Source organism: Physeter macrocephalus, chromosome 2, assembly GCF_002837175.3.
Source record: "Physeter macrocephalus isolate SW-GA chromosome 2, ASM283717v5, whole genome shotgun sequence".
Taxonomy (NCBI): Eukaryota; Metazoa; Chordata; class Mammalia; order Artiodactyla; family Physeteridae; genus Physeter; species Physeter macrocephalus.
The window spans coordinates 61403589-61420837 of record NC_041215.1 but is presented as its reverse complement, the minus strand read 5'-3'; the positions used below and the strand labels follow the sequence as shown (position 1 = coordinate 61420837).

At 35.6% G+C, this 17249-nt stretch overlaps 1 non-coding gene across 1 annotated transcript; it reads left to right on the top strand.

Moving 5' to 3' along the window:
* Positions 1-877: 877 nt before the first annotated feature.
* Positions 878-1010, top strand: LOC112064589 (small nucleolar RNA SNORA72). The gene has a single exon (XR_002891550.1). It is a non-coding gene; the product is annotated as a small nucleolar RNA SNORA72 (small nucleolar RNA).
* Positions 1011-17249: the final 16239 nt, after the last annotated feature.

Below are 17249 nucleotides of genomic sequence, written 5' to 3'. Positions count from 1 at the left end.
ACTTAATTAGCTGGAGTTGCTGCTTTCTGTTACTTACAACCGTGAATCCTAACATATATATCTTGTCTATCCTTTTGTTCCAGGTCACCCAAATAGTAAATGGCCGAAAAACAACTTGAGTGAACCTGACTCTCCTTACTTGAATTCTCATACCCTTTTCAGTAAGTAATTCTGCTTCCCCAAGTATACATAGTACCTTCCACATCCTTCATATTCAAATCTTGCTGTCTGAACTCTTGATATCCTAACTCCTAGAACCAAATAAAGTTAATGATATCTCTTTCTATCCAAATTGTTTATCTAAATGGTTGTTATTTAAAATAAAAAGACAAATTGATTTGGATAGAAAGGGATACATTATGGACAATGAACCTGTTCTACAGCATTAACCAGATTGGGTAGCAAATGGACAGTTACCAAATACATTTTCTGTATGAGGAGCAAAAATCTTATATTAAGACTCAGACTGCAATTGTAGAATTAAAGACTGAAAAATGGAGTGGACATATAGGGCAATATCCTTTCAAATAGATTTCCTTTCTTTAAGATGTAATCAATATTCTCTAATAAACATTGTACACAGCTGCCCCTGCCCCAAACTCTCCTGGGAAATTTTCTGATTCATTATGGAAAACTGCCTAAAATATCTGTACCCTCTGATAAGACTCTCCTGAACTATAATTACAAATTGTGCTTTAGAAGTTGTTTTCAGGAAAGAAGAACATCAAAATTTTATTTCCTACATATTAAGATAAAATAATATAACCTGAAGGAGATATCTATTATATTAACAATCAGAGATTGTTTTGACCTGAAAGGGATTGTAGTGACCATCTAGCTCAAAATTCCATATTTATAAATGTGGAAACAGAGGGTCAGGAGGATAAAGTGACTTGTATAAGATGATAGAGGTTCAGGGCAAGCTAAACATTCACTATATTAAGATCATGCATGTGTCCCCAGACCTAGTTCTTTACTTAGGTCTGGTTGTATAAATGCTGGTGATAAACAAAGTCTGATTTATATGATGCATCTTATGTGGGAAATGTCTGTGACTCTAGGTATCCGATCAACCTTGAGAAATGACAGCACTGTTAGTGTAATAACTTTTGAAGATAACCATTGTTAATTTGATGATTACCAGTTGCCATTAAATGAATTAAAAAATTATTGTGTTTTATTTTCTAGAAAAAAAAAATTAGATGAGAAAGGTTGTTAGTGATCTTTGCTGACTCCCGAGCTAGTGTTTGTCCTATCACACTCTACCTATGATTGACAAAGAAATGAAACTTATTTTGTTCTTGGTCAGTTCTTGGTCATTATAATGTTTCCTTCTCAAACTACATTTGTTAAATGTTAAACTGTATAATTCACAATCATATTTTTATTAGGCTCTCTACACTGTCTGTTATTAAATCATCATGTTTTCAGATGCTTAGGGCTTTGGAATGTCCTATTACACTGGATAACAAGGCCAAAATACAAAGAAATACTGTGGGCTAATGGAGTCATGGAGCAAAACAGCCTGATGTAAGAAGCAATGCAGAAGCAAAGTAAAACAGAAAAGTACTCCAATCAAAAAACAACTTACCAGGCTTAAGCCTCAAAGAGAATAACGTGGGTTTCTATTTGACAGCGAGAGGCAATGCTTAATGGAAAACATTAAAAAGGAAATGGTTTACGGTACTTCACTTGAGTCTTTACACATAAAAGATGTCACTTGTGTTCAGACAAGTGGAGAAGCCCACGAAGTGGGGAGACGAGCAGAAAGTCATTCTGAGATAGGGAAGAATAAAATGCCTGGATGAACATTTTATACCTGCAGGAGCTATATTTTAATAATTTAAATCATTTTTCAAGACCCTATTAAGTTAAAATAAATTATTTTTGGCATTCAGAGAAGAAAAATAGATATGAAATCTGGAAAAACTGAAGGAGGAAAAAAAGATTAAAGAAATGGAAGCTCTTTAACTCCCCTCTTCTATCATCAAAACCTTTCAAATTAAGTTTTCTTGTTGTTTTAAGTACTCAGGACATTGAAGACCCACTTTCTGTATGTAGATTGTAAAGCCATACATTTATTACACCAGTGTGAGATTCATCAGAATTTCCTTATGCCTCTACATATATACAGAGCTGGTGATCTCTAGTTGTTTTAATGCTAATGCTATGTTTCTGTATAAAGAGTTGACATTTGGCATAATCATGATAATATTTATTTTCTGACTGGTGTCACTATACCATAGCTGCTCATCAATTATAGAAATTAAAGAGATTTTTTTCTTAGGTAGCTGGACATCAAACATTAATAGCTTGTAAAGTAGTTACTCCTTGGCTTTCCAGAGATTTTTGACACCATTACCTGTCAGAGTTTCCACTCTTTGCTTCTGTTGAAAACTGAAACTGAAACTACTGCTTCCTGGAGCACCATTCATCATGGTCCTGGGCTCTCAGATTGTACCTTTTGCCCCAGGTCCCGAGAAGAATTCCTTAGTGGCAGATGAGGCAGTACCTCACAATGACAGCACCCTCTTAATCATATTGTTTCACCTGGTCCTTAGAGAAGGAGGTAGGAATGTTTAATTTTGATTTGTGGTATAACCAGTGCATGGTCAAATATCAAATGCCAAGTAGGCAGCAGACTAGAAGATTCTTTTCCAATGAGTGTCCTCTTTGGAATAATCTTTAGAATCTCCATACCTTTGTCAAAATACACTTCTGCTGCTTGAGAGATTCCTCTAAAAAAAATCTACTAGTTCCAGTGGATACAAAGATAAAGTTTAGTTTCTTAGATTAATCAGAAATGGTTCAGAAGATATGACAGGTACACTTTGATGAAAGAGAAGCTTGAAAAATAAATCTACTAATTGGAGAAAATACTTAGATGAGAAAAAAAATATCTGAGCAGTCACAGAACAGCATGAATTCAACAAATTCTAATAGCAAAATGGTTGGCACTGAAAAAGGCATTGAGCAAGGACCAATATTAAAATTTTCCAATGTTCAGTTCAAATTCCTGAGACTATGTTCCAATAGGTAGCAACCTTGATATCTGGTCCTCTCCACTTCCTCCAAATGAGTGACCAATAGATACTGGAAGCTCCAAGGTTCAGGCAGGTATTAAGCGAGTGTTATCTACCCAGAGATCATACTATGTAATTAACAAATGTCAAAATACTCCAGAAGAAACATCCTTCAGGAATGCTGCAGTGGTGAATACTGTTGGTTGCCTACCTGTAAGACCATCCTTCATGTTCCTCCATCCTTGCAGACAGAACCCTGATTTTGTTCAGGGCTCTGTGTTTCTGAGGAAGATAAGGTCATGTGTTTTCGAGGAAAATAAGCCTAAGTCAATCATGGTGGTCTCATCACTTTTGCCATTATACTCGATTGGCTTAGACAGAGCAAGTGTTTCAATTCTGGCCAACGAGATGTGACAGGAAGTCTGGCTGGTAGCACCTAGTAAAGTGTCTTAACTCTTATAAAGGAACACAGTACTAGAGCCACCAGTTTTTTTGGATGACTGGAACTGAGAATCTTCTTGAGGCCATGAGTGTAGCCAGTCTAAAAAGACAACTCAGTATGATGAGAATGGCAGTGCAAAAAGATTGAAAGAAACTGTATTCTTGATGTTTAGCCTCTCAATCAACCTAGTAGTTGCTCTATATTTTGGATTTATGAGATAAATATCTCTCCTTTTAAAAAATAGCTGTGTTGAGTTTTTGTTATTTGTAGCTGAGCACATCTTAATTTTATGTAGTAGCCAATTTATAGTACTGGTATAGAATTGCAACTCCATACCTTCTTTAGATTGGAATAATTGAAGTGGATGGAAGATAACTAAATTCATGAGTATAAAATATGAATCAGCAGTAAGTAGAATCTACAGCTGCTTTATGAAGCAGAACCTAAAACAATATGTGAACCTATTGCCTGTTAGGAGCAATGGCTCAGTCAAAATGAATTCACCTTTGAAGGAGACAACAAACATTAAATACACTGACAAAACTAATATGTGGGAGACATGTTTCCAACTCAAAGAGCAAAGCATACTGCACCTTGCTTAAACAGAGTCCACATTCATGATGCAAATGGAAAGTATGATTATAAGAGGATATGGAGGAATTTCTAGTCTACTAAGTATCAGGTATCAAGATTTTCAATTTCATTTCCTACCATTGCCAGTGACATAGAAATGTTCACATTTTCTAATGAAGTCTTGGGCTTTTCCCTTTATTTTTAAAATCAAATGTATTCATACTTACATGCATTACTTCATAATGCTTTCCTATTATAATTTAAGGATAATTTCATATTCAAGTTTTCTCTGCCTAGAACTTCTTCAAGTCATCTTTAGGTCTTGCTCAAATACCACATCCTCTATGAAATCTTCCCTAACATCCTCAAGTCAGGAATATTCTCTCCTTCTTTTTGTCCTTGTTGTAATGTGTCTACACTAAGGTATAGCTCTTTTCAGAGTATCTCTTGCAATGATTTTGGCTATAAATGTGACTGTCAGCTTGCTGAGGTCACAAATCATACATCTTTAAATTCGCACCTTGTCATTTGGGATTGGTCTTGGAGGAAGAGGAGAGTTTACTAGACACGTGGACCAACTGGTCTCTGTGTCACTGAGTGGAAGCTCTTCCCTGTTCAGGCCAGAAAGTCCAGAAAACAATGAAAAGACACCTTAGTAAAGTGTAGCTATAAGGAACAAACTTAGAGGCTTCTGACTGAAACTTTTCTTTAAACTTTAATATGAAAGATTCTGCAAAGAATCATGCTACACACAATGCAGCATATTGGCTTTTAAATAGAAGCAGGGGTAGGATAGATGCACCTGTGTGTGAGCCTGTCCCTCTCCATATGGTTTAATTAGAACCCATTCGTCATCCCTGATCTTTTAAAAGTATGAATCAGATCTTATATTTCCCATAATAAAAATCCTCACTATAATATTATTAGAAAAACAAAACAAACACAAACAAAAAACCCCTCGTTCCTTCCACCGCCTAAGTGATTCCTTTCAATCTGGCTGCTGCTGCAGCAGCTTCATTACCTCAGCCTCTTACCTCACACTTCATTCATCAGGCGCCAAAATTCAGCCTTTTTGCAGCTCCTCATTAAGCTCATGCCAGCCTCAGGAGTTTAGTTCTTACAGTTTCCTCTGCCTGGAGTCTTCTTACACCAGCCATTTGTACAGCTGGCTCATTTTCTCACTCACATCTCAGCTTAAACACGTCCTTGACACGGTCTTACCAAATCATCGTGACTAATATAGCACCTAGGATTTTATTTTACTAAAATAATTTTAATTATTAATTTATTTTTATGCTTGCTGTGGGTTTCCCTGATTAAAATTAAACTTCTTGAGGACAAGACAGACTTTGTCTTTCCTGTTTACTGCTATATCCCCAGCACAGAACATAAAACACAGTTGGAGATCAATACGTATTTGGTGAAAAATGAAAGCATGAATGAATGGACGATATCCTCAAAAAGATTTTTGGAAAATGGCTAGGAGAAATGGACCTCAGCATTCCAGTGCAAGTGCAGGGCAGAGCATGTACAAGACAATTGTGATGTGTTGGCCTTTCCAAACAACTTCCTTAATTAGGAAAATGCTAATTGGGGGTAGCTTAGATACAAAGGGTAAATACGGTAAGTAGATTTTTCCTTTTGGCTTTAGAGAGAATCAAGTGCACTCTTTAAAGATATTATTTATTTAATCTGGCATCTTACTATAAGCTATCTGAGGGTAAGACCATTAAAATTCTCTAAAAAAAAAAAACTCCAGCTTTTGTTTCTTATCTGCAATAATTATCTATAAGGTAAATTATATGCTTGCTTTGTCTTAAAAGACTTTCTTTTGGCTTTTAAGTTGGAAATAATGAAAGTAGAACAAAAACTTAAGAAATAAAAAATGTTAGAATTTTCAGTGCTTTCACAGAGAATGGCAGCCACATTTAACATGGAATAATAGTCCTTTATTCTTAAAAATAAAGCAGATATTTTATAATCATCAGTTTTATTTATTTCTGAGCTGCTAGGTGTTTTTTTTCCCCCCATATTTTTTTTCTTTCATCTGTTGTCACAAATCTCCTTCATCTAATGAGTTCCCAAATAAACCTGATTTGAGCAGCAACCAGCTTTTTAAATTATGTTTTTATGGGAAGGAAGATGCTTTGGCAGGAAGTTATGAAAGTGGGGAGTCAAAGGTTTGGCCTGCCAAGCCCTCCAGTTCTTAAAACAGCTGCATGGGGCTCATTAAGACATGCTGCTTGTAACAGGTAAAGCAGATCTTGGTTTTACTGAAAAACGTGATAGGCCCACATCAAAGCAAAAGGTTAAAAAAATAAAATAAAAACATAGTTTTCATCCTGTTAAATTCAAAACTACTCCCCTGGGCTTCCCTCGTGGCGCAGTGGTTGAGAATCCGCCTGCCGATGTAGGGGACACGGGTTCGTGCCCCGGTCCGGGAGGATCCCACATGCCGCAGCGCGGCTGGGCCCGTGAGCCATGGCCGCTGCGCCTGCGCGTCCGGAGCCTGTGCGTCCGGAGCCTGCGCTCCGCAACGGGAGAGGCCACAATGGTGAGAGGTCTGCGTACCGCAAAAAAACAAAAACTCCTCCCCTTTCCCTTTTTAAATATGTTGACTCAGATGACAAGAGCATAACCGGGTTTCTGAATTATTTGACTAGTTAAAGCTGTCATTACTATGTTTTAATATTTTTTTTTTTTTGCGGTACGCGGGCCTCTCACTGCTGTGGCCTCTCCCGTTGCGGAGCACAGGCTCCGGACGCGCAGGCTCAGCGGCCATGGCTCACGGGCCCAGCCGCTCCGCGGCATGTGGGATCTTCCCGGACCGGGGCACGAGCCCGTGTCCCCTGCATCGGCAGGCGGACTCTCAACCACTGCGCCACCAGGGAAGCCCGTTATGTTTTATGTAAGTCCAGATTTATCTACGTATGCATTTTGTTTTTCACATAAAACAACTGGACTTTTTTATTTTTTCAGTTATGAAAAGTTTCAAACACAAAAGGTTAAGAGACTCGTGTAATGAACCGCCAAAGTCAATATACCTTTTTTTTTTAAATCTATGTATTTAAAAGCTGATTTTTTTCTTAGAAAAAGGAGGATAGCCATCATTTTAGGTAAGTCAAATTACAGCACAATTTGTGGTAGCAGTCAAGAGACTGCTTGAAGTCACAGTTCCCATACCTAGGCAAATATATAAGCTCAAGGGGACAAAAGTAAGATGCTAAAGAATTAAATATTTAATTGCCTGGCCACTGGAACCAAGCAATTTATTGATTTATTTTTCAAGAATCATTTGGATCTACCAAGTGCCTATTTTGACATGTTGCTTAAGGACAAAGAATGAAGGTCTACGGTCATATAAATATTTCTGGGTGAGGGGTAGAGGTGCTAAAGTGGCCACATTGAGCAGACATTGGCAATCCCATCAGTGACACTTGACTACGGCAACTCATGAACGTAGCATACGATACAATTCACTTGGAAAAGATAGGAAAATAAATTACTTGTAAATTAAACAAACAAACTTTAGAGGGTTCTAATGTTCCTGAGGTGGATAAAGATGGGGGAAAAGGAGTTAAAGGAAAAATATGGGGTTGCCAAACTTTTGTTTCCTTAACTCTGAAAAATAATTTAAAGATAGAATTTGATTGAATTTATTTCATTACAACGAGAATGTATTGGGAGGAATAAAAAACTGTTGATGAAATTACTATGGAAGTTTTTCAATGCAGTAAAGATCAAATATCAAGTAGACACTTGACATAGATTTATGGCTTAGGAAATAAAGAAGGAAATACATATAAAGTCTCTGCCCTTCCTAACTTTATGTTGGCTAATGCTTTCTAATTTTCTTATAGCTGTCAGTGGAACCATTTTTGAGAACAGAGCTGCTCCCTTTCATAATGATTTATATTAACAAGTAAGGTGGCAGTGAAGGCTTTAATGAGAGCTACTTATTTATGTCTGCTAGACACACAGGAGAATTTGGGCAGCAGGGCTGTCTACTTATGCATCCGAATTTGGAGTGTGTTGATCAGACTGGGGAAATTGCACACGACTTTGGGAAAACTGAAGTAGAAGTAGAAAAGAAGAAACGCAAATACCAAAATGCTTTAAAAATATTTTTATAGTAGGAGTTCTCCGGTCACCTAGTGGTTAGGATTCCAGGCTTTGACTGCTGAGGCCTGGGTTCAGTCACTGATCAGGGAACTGGGAACTGAGATCCTGCAAGCCGTGCAGTACGGCCAAAAAATAAACAAATACATAAATAAAATAAACATTAAAATATTATTATGGTAAAAATGAAACAAACGATGAAGAAATTTTGAAGAGGTGCACATATACGGTCTTCTGAAAATAGCACCATTCAGTTCCAAAGAGTCTTAGGATGTCCATGACATCAGGAAATAAAAAGAAAAGCCCAAGTATTTCACTACTTAGTTTCCATCAGCATTTCTGGGGCCCTGGACATGGGTGATGATATTTGGTGCTGAAAATGTTCTCAGCCGATACTGTGTTAGAAGCACTCTCTCTTTAAATGAAATGTAAAATTTTCAAACTTGACAAAATGAATCAAGTCATGTCAAATCTCTATTTATATTGATATCAATGTGTATTTACAAACATATATTAGATGAAAAGCAATTCATAGACACTGGCAAATTTTTAAAAAAAGTTATCCTCTATTATGTGATTATCATATGATTCTCACCAATTTAAATACTAGCAACCTGATAAAATTTGTTGCCAGTAATCTGTTTTAACTTTTATATCTGGTCCCAGGGATTGGTGCTTAATACATGTCTATTCATGAATAAATAGAAAAAAAAGAATGAGTGTGTAAGTGAGTAACCAAGTAAATACTAAACCCTTCATTTTTTGCCATAGAAACAGTATTATTTTAGTTTCAAGTATTCTCTAAAAATTGTCTAACAAAGCCTAGTAATTTGTTTAGCCAGATCTCAATATATTTTCATTAAGTCAAGATTCAGTTTTCTAGTTGCTGCTGTTGTTGTTGTTATTTTGGAACAAATATTCTATGCCTGCAGTCTGCAAGCCCAAGGTTTATTCTTACTCTTTGTCTCTCTTTTTAAGTGACAATTGGTTAAGAAATCAGTTTCCTCCTGTGATATGTTAATATCAGATGTAACATAGCCTACTGAATTTTAAAACTGCAATCTGCTCAAGCTCACAAAGGCAATTGTGCAATTGAAATTCATTTCAGTTTAAGCTAGTTTAGTTAAATATCAGATTGCCAGTCAATAGGGAAATAGTGGAGGCATCTATGGATAATGATCATTTACTGCTTTAGGAAAGACTCCAAATCACCATTTCATACATACTAACAAGTGTCATCATATTGACATCTACACAATGAAATAAATATATAGCTTTCTGTTCGACTTTTACCATTTGCAAGATTTACTTGATTATACATACTGTAGCCTGGTAAAGCATTTCCCCTTTGCTAAATTCTTGATGTATTCTGGTATCATGTCATTTCATTAAAACTGTATAACTTGTTTTATCTTCTAGGGCTTAATTCACAATCTCTGCAAGTGTATGTGGCATTGAAGGAGACAGTTAGTCCACTGAAGAAATGAAAATGCAGTTTCAAGTAGACTGACACCAGTTTTGCTAGAAATGCCATGGTTATGAAAAGGCAGGATGCAAGTCTGATGGTGAGTTGTAACCCCGCACTTGAGAGAAATAAATAGTGAGACAGAACATGAGTGAACACATTGCCTGGGTTTATTTGTTTGAAAACCTGCACCTACTCTGACAGCTGTAACATAAATAGATATAGAGTGCAGAAAAAAATTATTGAATAAGGCATACACAGACTGTTTTCTATTCTCATCAATAATTTTGATACTGACAAAAGTTTTGCCTTCTGCTATTTCATCAGTCTTTTCCCTCAATTAAAAACTCCGTGAACTTTACCCTATATAACAGAAGTGTCTCTTTCCCTTCCTGCCACCTCTTTTAATGCCGATGTCACTTGGAAGGTAGACTCTAGAAATATAAATCTCACCTTTCTGCTGCTAGTTTTCCTTCTTATTACATAGAATGCAGTGGCGGCTTTTTAGATATTTTATTTGCTTTGGAATTTTCCCATTTAAGATATGAAGCGCTAAGCTAAGCAATGGTAAAAACAAATGGTATAAGAGAAAGTTTTCCCACTCTCTGACACAGATGGTAATCAATAATGAGCTTTGCCTCTCGAATTCTGCAAGTGCCGTTGCTGCCCCAAGTTATGCCTACGGTTCTACAAGCAACCAGGATGAGGAGAATAATTTCGTAGGGGAGGAAAATATCTTTTTCTTCTCCCCTTCTAAATTCTTGACTGGTGTCCCTGTAACAAAAGACAGATGAACAAGAGAAAATATACAGATTTATTTAATATAAGTTTTAAGCCACACGGGACCTTCATAAGGGACTGAAGACTCAATGAAACCTGAGTATTTTTATGCTAGTTTGATGAAGAATGAAAAGTGGTTGAAAGATGTGATAGGACAAAGGTGAGGCAAGGCCTGTACAGATTCTTCTCTGTGTCTTTATTTTTGGCGAAAAGGATGCTCCTTTCTTCGGATATAGAGAAGCCATCCCTCACATAGGAGTCTTATGACCGGCTTCAGGGGATGGCCAGAAAGTTCTTCCTGCACGTACCATTTCTCAAATCCCTTCAGCTTGAAATACACAATATGCCAAGGTGCCATCCTTGGGGGGAGTGTGTCCTGAACCACATAGACTTCCATCAAGCTATTTTTGAATTAAGAATAAAACTAAACAGCACAAATAATATACAGTAAAATCTCAAAACAGACATTCCCAGGCACAGGGCTGGTGAGATGACATGGAGAGATAAACATTGGCCAGCCAAGCCTGGACTTACTGTGGATTTACTAATCTCATCCCCTGCTGTCTCTTAGGTTTGCAAGGATTTGAGTGGGCCTGGGAAGAACCAATCAAGTTAGAAGACAAGTAATGCTTTTTAGTCAAGGTTTTGGTCTTGCTACTGTGAGAAACCTGCTATTCTGAGACACAGATATGGGGAATTTGCACATCAGTGGTTTTGCTACTCTTCCTGCTGAGCTGGTTTGGCCACCTAAGAGGGAAACACCTAGGAATTCAACCCACAAACAGGTTTGTTTCTCTGTTTTAAGATTTCGAGTTCTCCTCAGTGGTTGATAGTTCCTCAGGCCTTAACCTGTATCCACATTTTCACAGCTATTTACCCCAGATGGTTTCCCCCCTCTCACTTCAGTGCCTTACAAAAGGCAAGAAAAGTTGAGGGATGAAGGTCCCGGGAGCGCTCAGAGAGATGTGCTTTGTCTCCGGGAGAAGGTGCAGAGTTAGACTCTTAGAAGGCACTAAGTAAGGTGGCAACCGTGATCTCAAGTAAAATAGCCCATTGGAATTCTTATCTCTGCATTTCTCTCACTGTAACTCTAGAAGACCCCTGGCTTGTATGATAGGGAAAATAATGTCTAATTCACAGGGCTGTTATGAAGATTCAGTAAAATACTGTACATGAAGTACCTAGTCCAAAACTTGGCAAATAGTATGGGCTAAATATGTGTAAGTATTTCCTTCAACTCTAAATGTCCAACCTCCCTCCACATCTTAACTTACTTCACCAAATCCGAATTTTACCTAAATAAATCTTTGGGTTTAGGAGAGCAAATGAGTCTCCATGACGCTCCTCGAAATTGTATGGTTAGTCAGGATCAAATCTTCCGGTACTAAACCACACCGTATCTCATAGCCACCTTTGAAAGAACACTTGAGTAATATCTCTGTATGTGATTGGAAAAGATGTCATTTTACTTAAGAGAATAAATGCAGTTTGAAACTGAATGACAATCTTGGAGTATTTTCAGTTTAGCAATTTGCTAAGGAATTTTGATGACCTTGAGGATTTTAAGAAACTCAAATGAACAAAAGTACTCTGCATGACCCCCATCACCAATAGAATAAAAAATAATTACAGGTAAACTTTTGTTTTATTTTATACAATCTCAAATAATGATACTAAAAAAAGACTTGTAACCTAGCACCTAATTGTTTTTTCAGCTCTCTGGAAAACATGTACGGATTAATCACACATAGTTTACTGGCATGAGCAATAAAGAAAGACAATTACTACTTTCCAAAGCAAAAAAAATAATAATAATAATCCACAATTTAGATCTTTAGAAATCTTCCACTGAAGGAAGACTTATTACAACAGCCTTTGAAGAAATAGTTCAGATCACCACAATCATATTTAAATACGGGAAATAAAAATTAAACACATTTAGAATTCTATACTGTTCTTCTAACATGTCTTTAACTAAATAGGTGATTAATAAATATTTATTGTTAGGTACACATGCTTTGACTTTTGAAAATATTGTAGAACATACATTTAATTTCCTGAGTTTCAAACATAATGCTTGAGCATAATTATGAATACAGTTATGTTTCTGGGAGATAGTAGCCTGGAAAAGAAGGAAAGACTGTGATAAATTATTCCTCAAATAACATTCTTTTTGAAGGCATAATGACCCAGGTAACAGCACCACAACTTTTATCATGTTATATAGAATTTTCCCCCCAGAAAACCCATCAGATTTGTAAGCATGGCTATAAGAAAGAAAATGCCTTAAAGATAATGTAGTTACAAACCCATCTAAGTTCTGTATTTGTTTTGAGAAAAGATTGGCCCTGGCTGCAAGTGGGAACTTTTGGTGTTGTCTCGTCCTCCACGGTGGATGAACTCATCCCTTTCCACTGTTCGGACACAGCAGAATGTTTATTCACAAACAGCACATTTATTCCTAGGATATCAACAAAAAGAAATCCAGCATAGACCTTCACTTTTGTCTTCTCTTTCTCAAAACCTCTCTGAATTATATCTGCTCTTCATTGATGATAATCTCCCTGGTAAATCAAGCTTTTGTGACAATGAATGTTATTGAGTTACTAATTAACCTTCCTATTTTTGATATGATATTTCTGGAGATTCTACGTTCTTGAAAATTATTTTGGTTGGAAGAATATCAGGAACATAAATATTGCATCTGAGCAGACATGTTTCCTTTAATCTTTCCAGTAAAAGCTCACCTCAGTACCTGGTGAGTTTACTATAATCTAATTTGTAGCTGAAAGAATAGATATTTTCTGATTTTCCCTGAGAAGTTGGTTTGCAGCTTGGCTATATAAGCTGAGAGTAGAAAAGTAAATAGATCCAATACCAACTGTGGCTCAGGGTCAATTTATAACAATTTTTAGCAAAAAATAAAGGAAAATCAAATTAAAGTAAATTAAAAAAAAAACTTCTTGGGAAATTTTACAACTGCCCTCAGAACCCTTAAAATGTTCACATTCTACATTGTCTAAAATTACTTCTGTTTTCTTCATCTTCAATAATTATATTAAAGACTAAGCAGAATATATAAAGCCAAAGGAGATTTAGCTTCAAGGTATTAAGCAGTACTATTTACTATTGGAGAATATCTAAAATACGTTTCTAATAATGACAGACTAGAAAGATTTTAATCTTGGTTTATTGCCACACAAATATCTTTAACAATTTTTATAATCTATATGTTGCTGAAAATGTATTTTGGTATGCATGTTAAGTACATTAACATTAGCTACTGTATTATATAAACCCTGAAATCTCCACTACTTCATATTATTGAAGTTTATTTGTTGCTTATTTAAAATTCAACTAGAGGCAAGGAGGGGGTATGCAGTATTTAGTGATTCAGGAACTCAGATTGATGGAAGGTCTGCATCTAGAATGCATGTCCCACAAGACCACCTTAAACATTGACATCCACCCAACATACACAGCAAAATAAAGCCTGAAGGGTAAAATGAGAGATTTTTATAGGCCAGTGTTGGTAGTCATATACATCACTGCCATGCACATCTTATTGGCCATAACTCAGTCACAATAAAGGTAGGCTTTGAAATAGGCTGAGAAGAAAAGAAAAAACAGGGAAGTCTTTATGGTAGATAGTTAACCAGTGTCTTTTGTAGGCCTTTAATTCTATTAATATCCCCTAATTCACAATACAATTTCAATATGTGTTCCTTTCAAAATGTTGGATACCCAGATATAATTTTTAAGCCCACATAAGAAATCAAAGAACATTCTTCTAAAATTATGTGTACCTGCAGACTAGTGAATTTCTTATGACTCATTCTAAACAATAAAATAATATTATATATTCTAAGAAATCATGATTAATAATGACATAGGTATTTGTTATAAGCATTGGTTCATGTAAAAGAGAGCTCTCAAGGGAATAAAGATGTGACACATGATGGTGGCCCCTAACCACATCCACCAGAATCCTTTGTACTTGTTCAATATGCCCATCTCTCAACAGCCACAAGTGTTGCTCAAGGCTCACACCTGTAACTTCTCCAGTAACATCTGAGTCTTGCCTGGGTAATTGAAACCATCTCTCTGGGGGTTGCCTTGAGGGTATACAACCAGAAGTATATTCAGTGAAAGACTGGTGGAGATTACAAAAGTTTTTGCTTTCTTGCCCAAAATTGAAACAGAATCTGCATTGCAGTATAAGCTCCAGAGTTCCTTGAGGAATAGGGTGAGGCTGGACTTCACCTGACAACAGGAAGTTGTATTGCTACTTCTATCCTATCTAGCACCCCTAACTCCCTTATAGCTTTTGCCCTTAGCAAGTCTCTTTCATGTACACAAATACTCATTTCAATCTGTTTCTAGGGAACTTGACTCAATACAGGAGATAAATCATTTAAAATATCTTTTAAAGTCCCTGGCATCTCTAGACATATTTCGTGCAGGTAGTGAAGTTGCAAAGAGTCTGAATTAACATTTTACATTCTGGAAAATATGTCTGCAATATCTCTTTACAAATCAGGCTTTTCTTGTTTTACAACTATGCTGAGCATCTTTGGTTTCCTTTATACTCATCAGGAACACACATGAAGAACTAGGAAAAAATATAAATGAAAAAAATATAGCTAGAGAACCAAGATCTAAGGAAGAAAGTTGGCCTCAGCAAGTTAGTGAATAGAAAAGATGACAACACAAGCAAATTGATTACCAGCAGGAACTATTTCAAGTTAACATTGCATCAGTAAGTGCATATGTAACTGGAGTCAGGTATATTTAATATTCTAAAACTAATTGGGCATACACTGAATGATTCTGACCTACACAAGTTTAGTTTACTTTAACAGAATTTTTTAAAAAATAGATGTATTTGTTTAGAAAATTTAAATGTACCTTCTAAATCCGTGGAATAATTGAAGACAAAAATATAAAGGTGTTACATTTTGCCAAATTAATTTATAGATGTTTTACAATCAAAAGAAAATTTCAGTAGGTGTGTGTACATGTGGAAATTGCCAAGTTGATAATCATTAAGATGTAAATGTAAAGGGCAAAGAATAACAGATAATATTGAAGAAGAACAATTCTTATACTTATTCTACAGGATAACAAGAGCTATTATATACAGTAAATAAGACAGTATGATAGAGGAATAGGTGAATGAAACAAAATGGAGTTAATGCACCAAATAATGCCACTACCCCAGAGCAACTAAGTCTGTGTGCCACAACTACTGAGCCCACATGCCACAACTACTGAAGCCCACGTGCCTAGAGCCTGTGCTCCGCAACAAGAGAAACCACCGCAATGAGAAGCCCGCACACTGCAACAAAGAGTAACCTCTGCTCGACACAGCTAGAGAAAGCCCGTGTGCAGCAATGAAAACCCGATGTAACCAAAAATAAATAAATAAATAAAAATTAAATTAAATTAAAATTTTAAAAAAGAAAATATGACTAGAAAAATCCCATGCTTGTAAGTGTACAATACAAATGCAAATATACTTGACCCTCCTAATCTGTGAGTTCTGTATCCACAGATTCAACCAACTGCAGATCAAAAATATACCCCCCCAAAATTCCAGAAAGTTCCAAAAAACAAAACTTGAATTTGCTGCACACTGACAACTATTTACATAGCATTCACATTGTATTTGCAACTATTTACATAGCATTTACATTGTATTAGGTATTATAAGTAGTCTAGAGATGATTTAAAGTATATGAGAATTATATGAGATTATAATGCAAATTACACCATTTTATATGAGACTTGAGACTTCCCGATTTGCAAGGGGTCCTGGGACCAGTCTCCCATGATACTGAGGGTCGATTGTAACAAATGGATCAACAAATAAATTATAATGAAAATTTTAAAATATTTTAAACTGGATCATATAAAAATACAAAGGATACAGCTAAAAGATTACTTTGAAGAAAATTTATCAAGCTTAATGTAAGTATTAAAAGAATAAGGACTTTTAAATTAATAAAATATTCATTCTAAGAGCTGGGGTGAAAAGAAAAAAAACAAAATCAGCAAATAAACCCAAAGAAAGTAAAAGGAAAGAAATAATAAACACCAAAGTAGAAAATAACAAAATGGAAACAAACTTATAATAAAAGATTCACAAAGCTAAAAGTTAATTCTTTGACAATATAAATAAAATTTACACACCTGTGGTGAAACTGATTAAGAAAGAAAGACACCATAAAACAATTTCAGGAATGGAAAGGGTGGAGTACTACAGAACCTTCAACATCACAAATATATCAAAATATGACTATGCACAACATTACACCAAGAAATGTGAATATGTATATAGATGAAATAGACAAATTCCTAGAAAATTCCAACTTATAAAAACTAAGTCAACAAGAAATAGAAACGTTGATGGAATCCAGAATTTACAGAACCATAACTAGTCACAATTCCAGTTATTGAACACATGTAGATGCAGTGCCAGTGAAAGGTTGTTTCTTTTGGTTAAATGTGATTCTTATTAGTCTGCTTTGACAGTTTAATCCTTTATGTAAGCACAGTTTTATTCTTCTAAAAAAATACTGGAATTAAATTTCACCGAATATTAATAATTAGGTTTTGGGGGGTGGTGCTATATTTGTTATATTGTTTGGGGATCTTATTTAGTATTTTAGGTTACAAAATAAAATTTTAAAACAATATTTTATGAAATGTAATGTATTGATACTTGATACACTCCATTTTTAGTTCAAACATATTTAAAATTTATAAAATAGAACTAATACTATATAAAATTATTTAGCAACTTATGTATTGTTTAGCAACTTGGAAATGTGACAACTTTTTATGC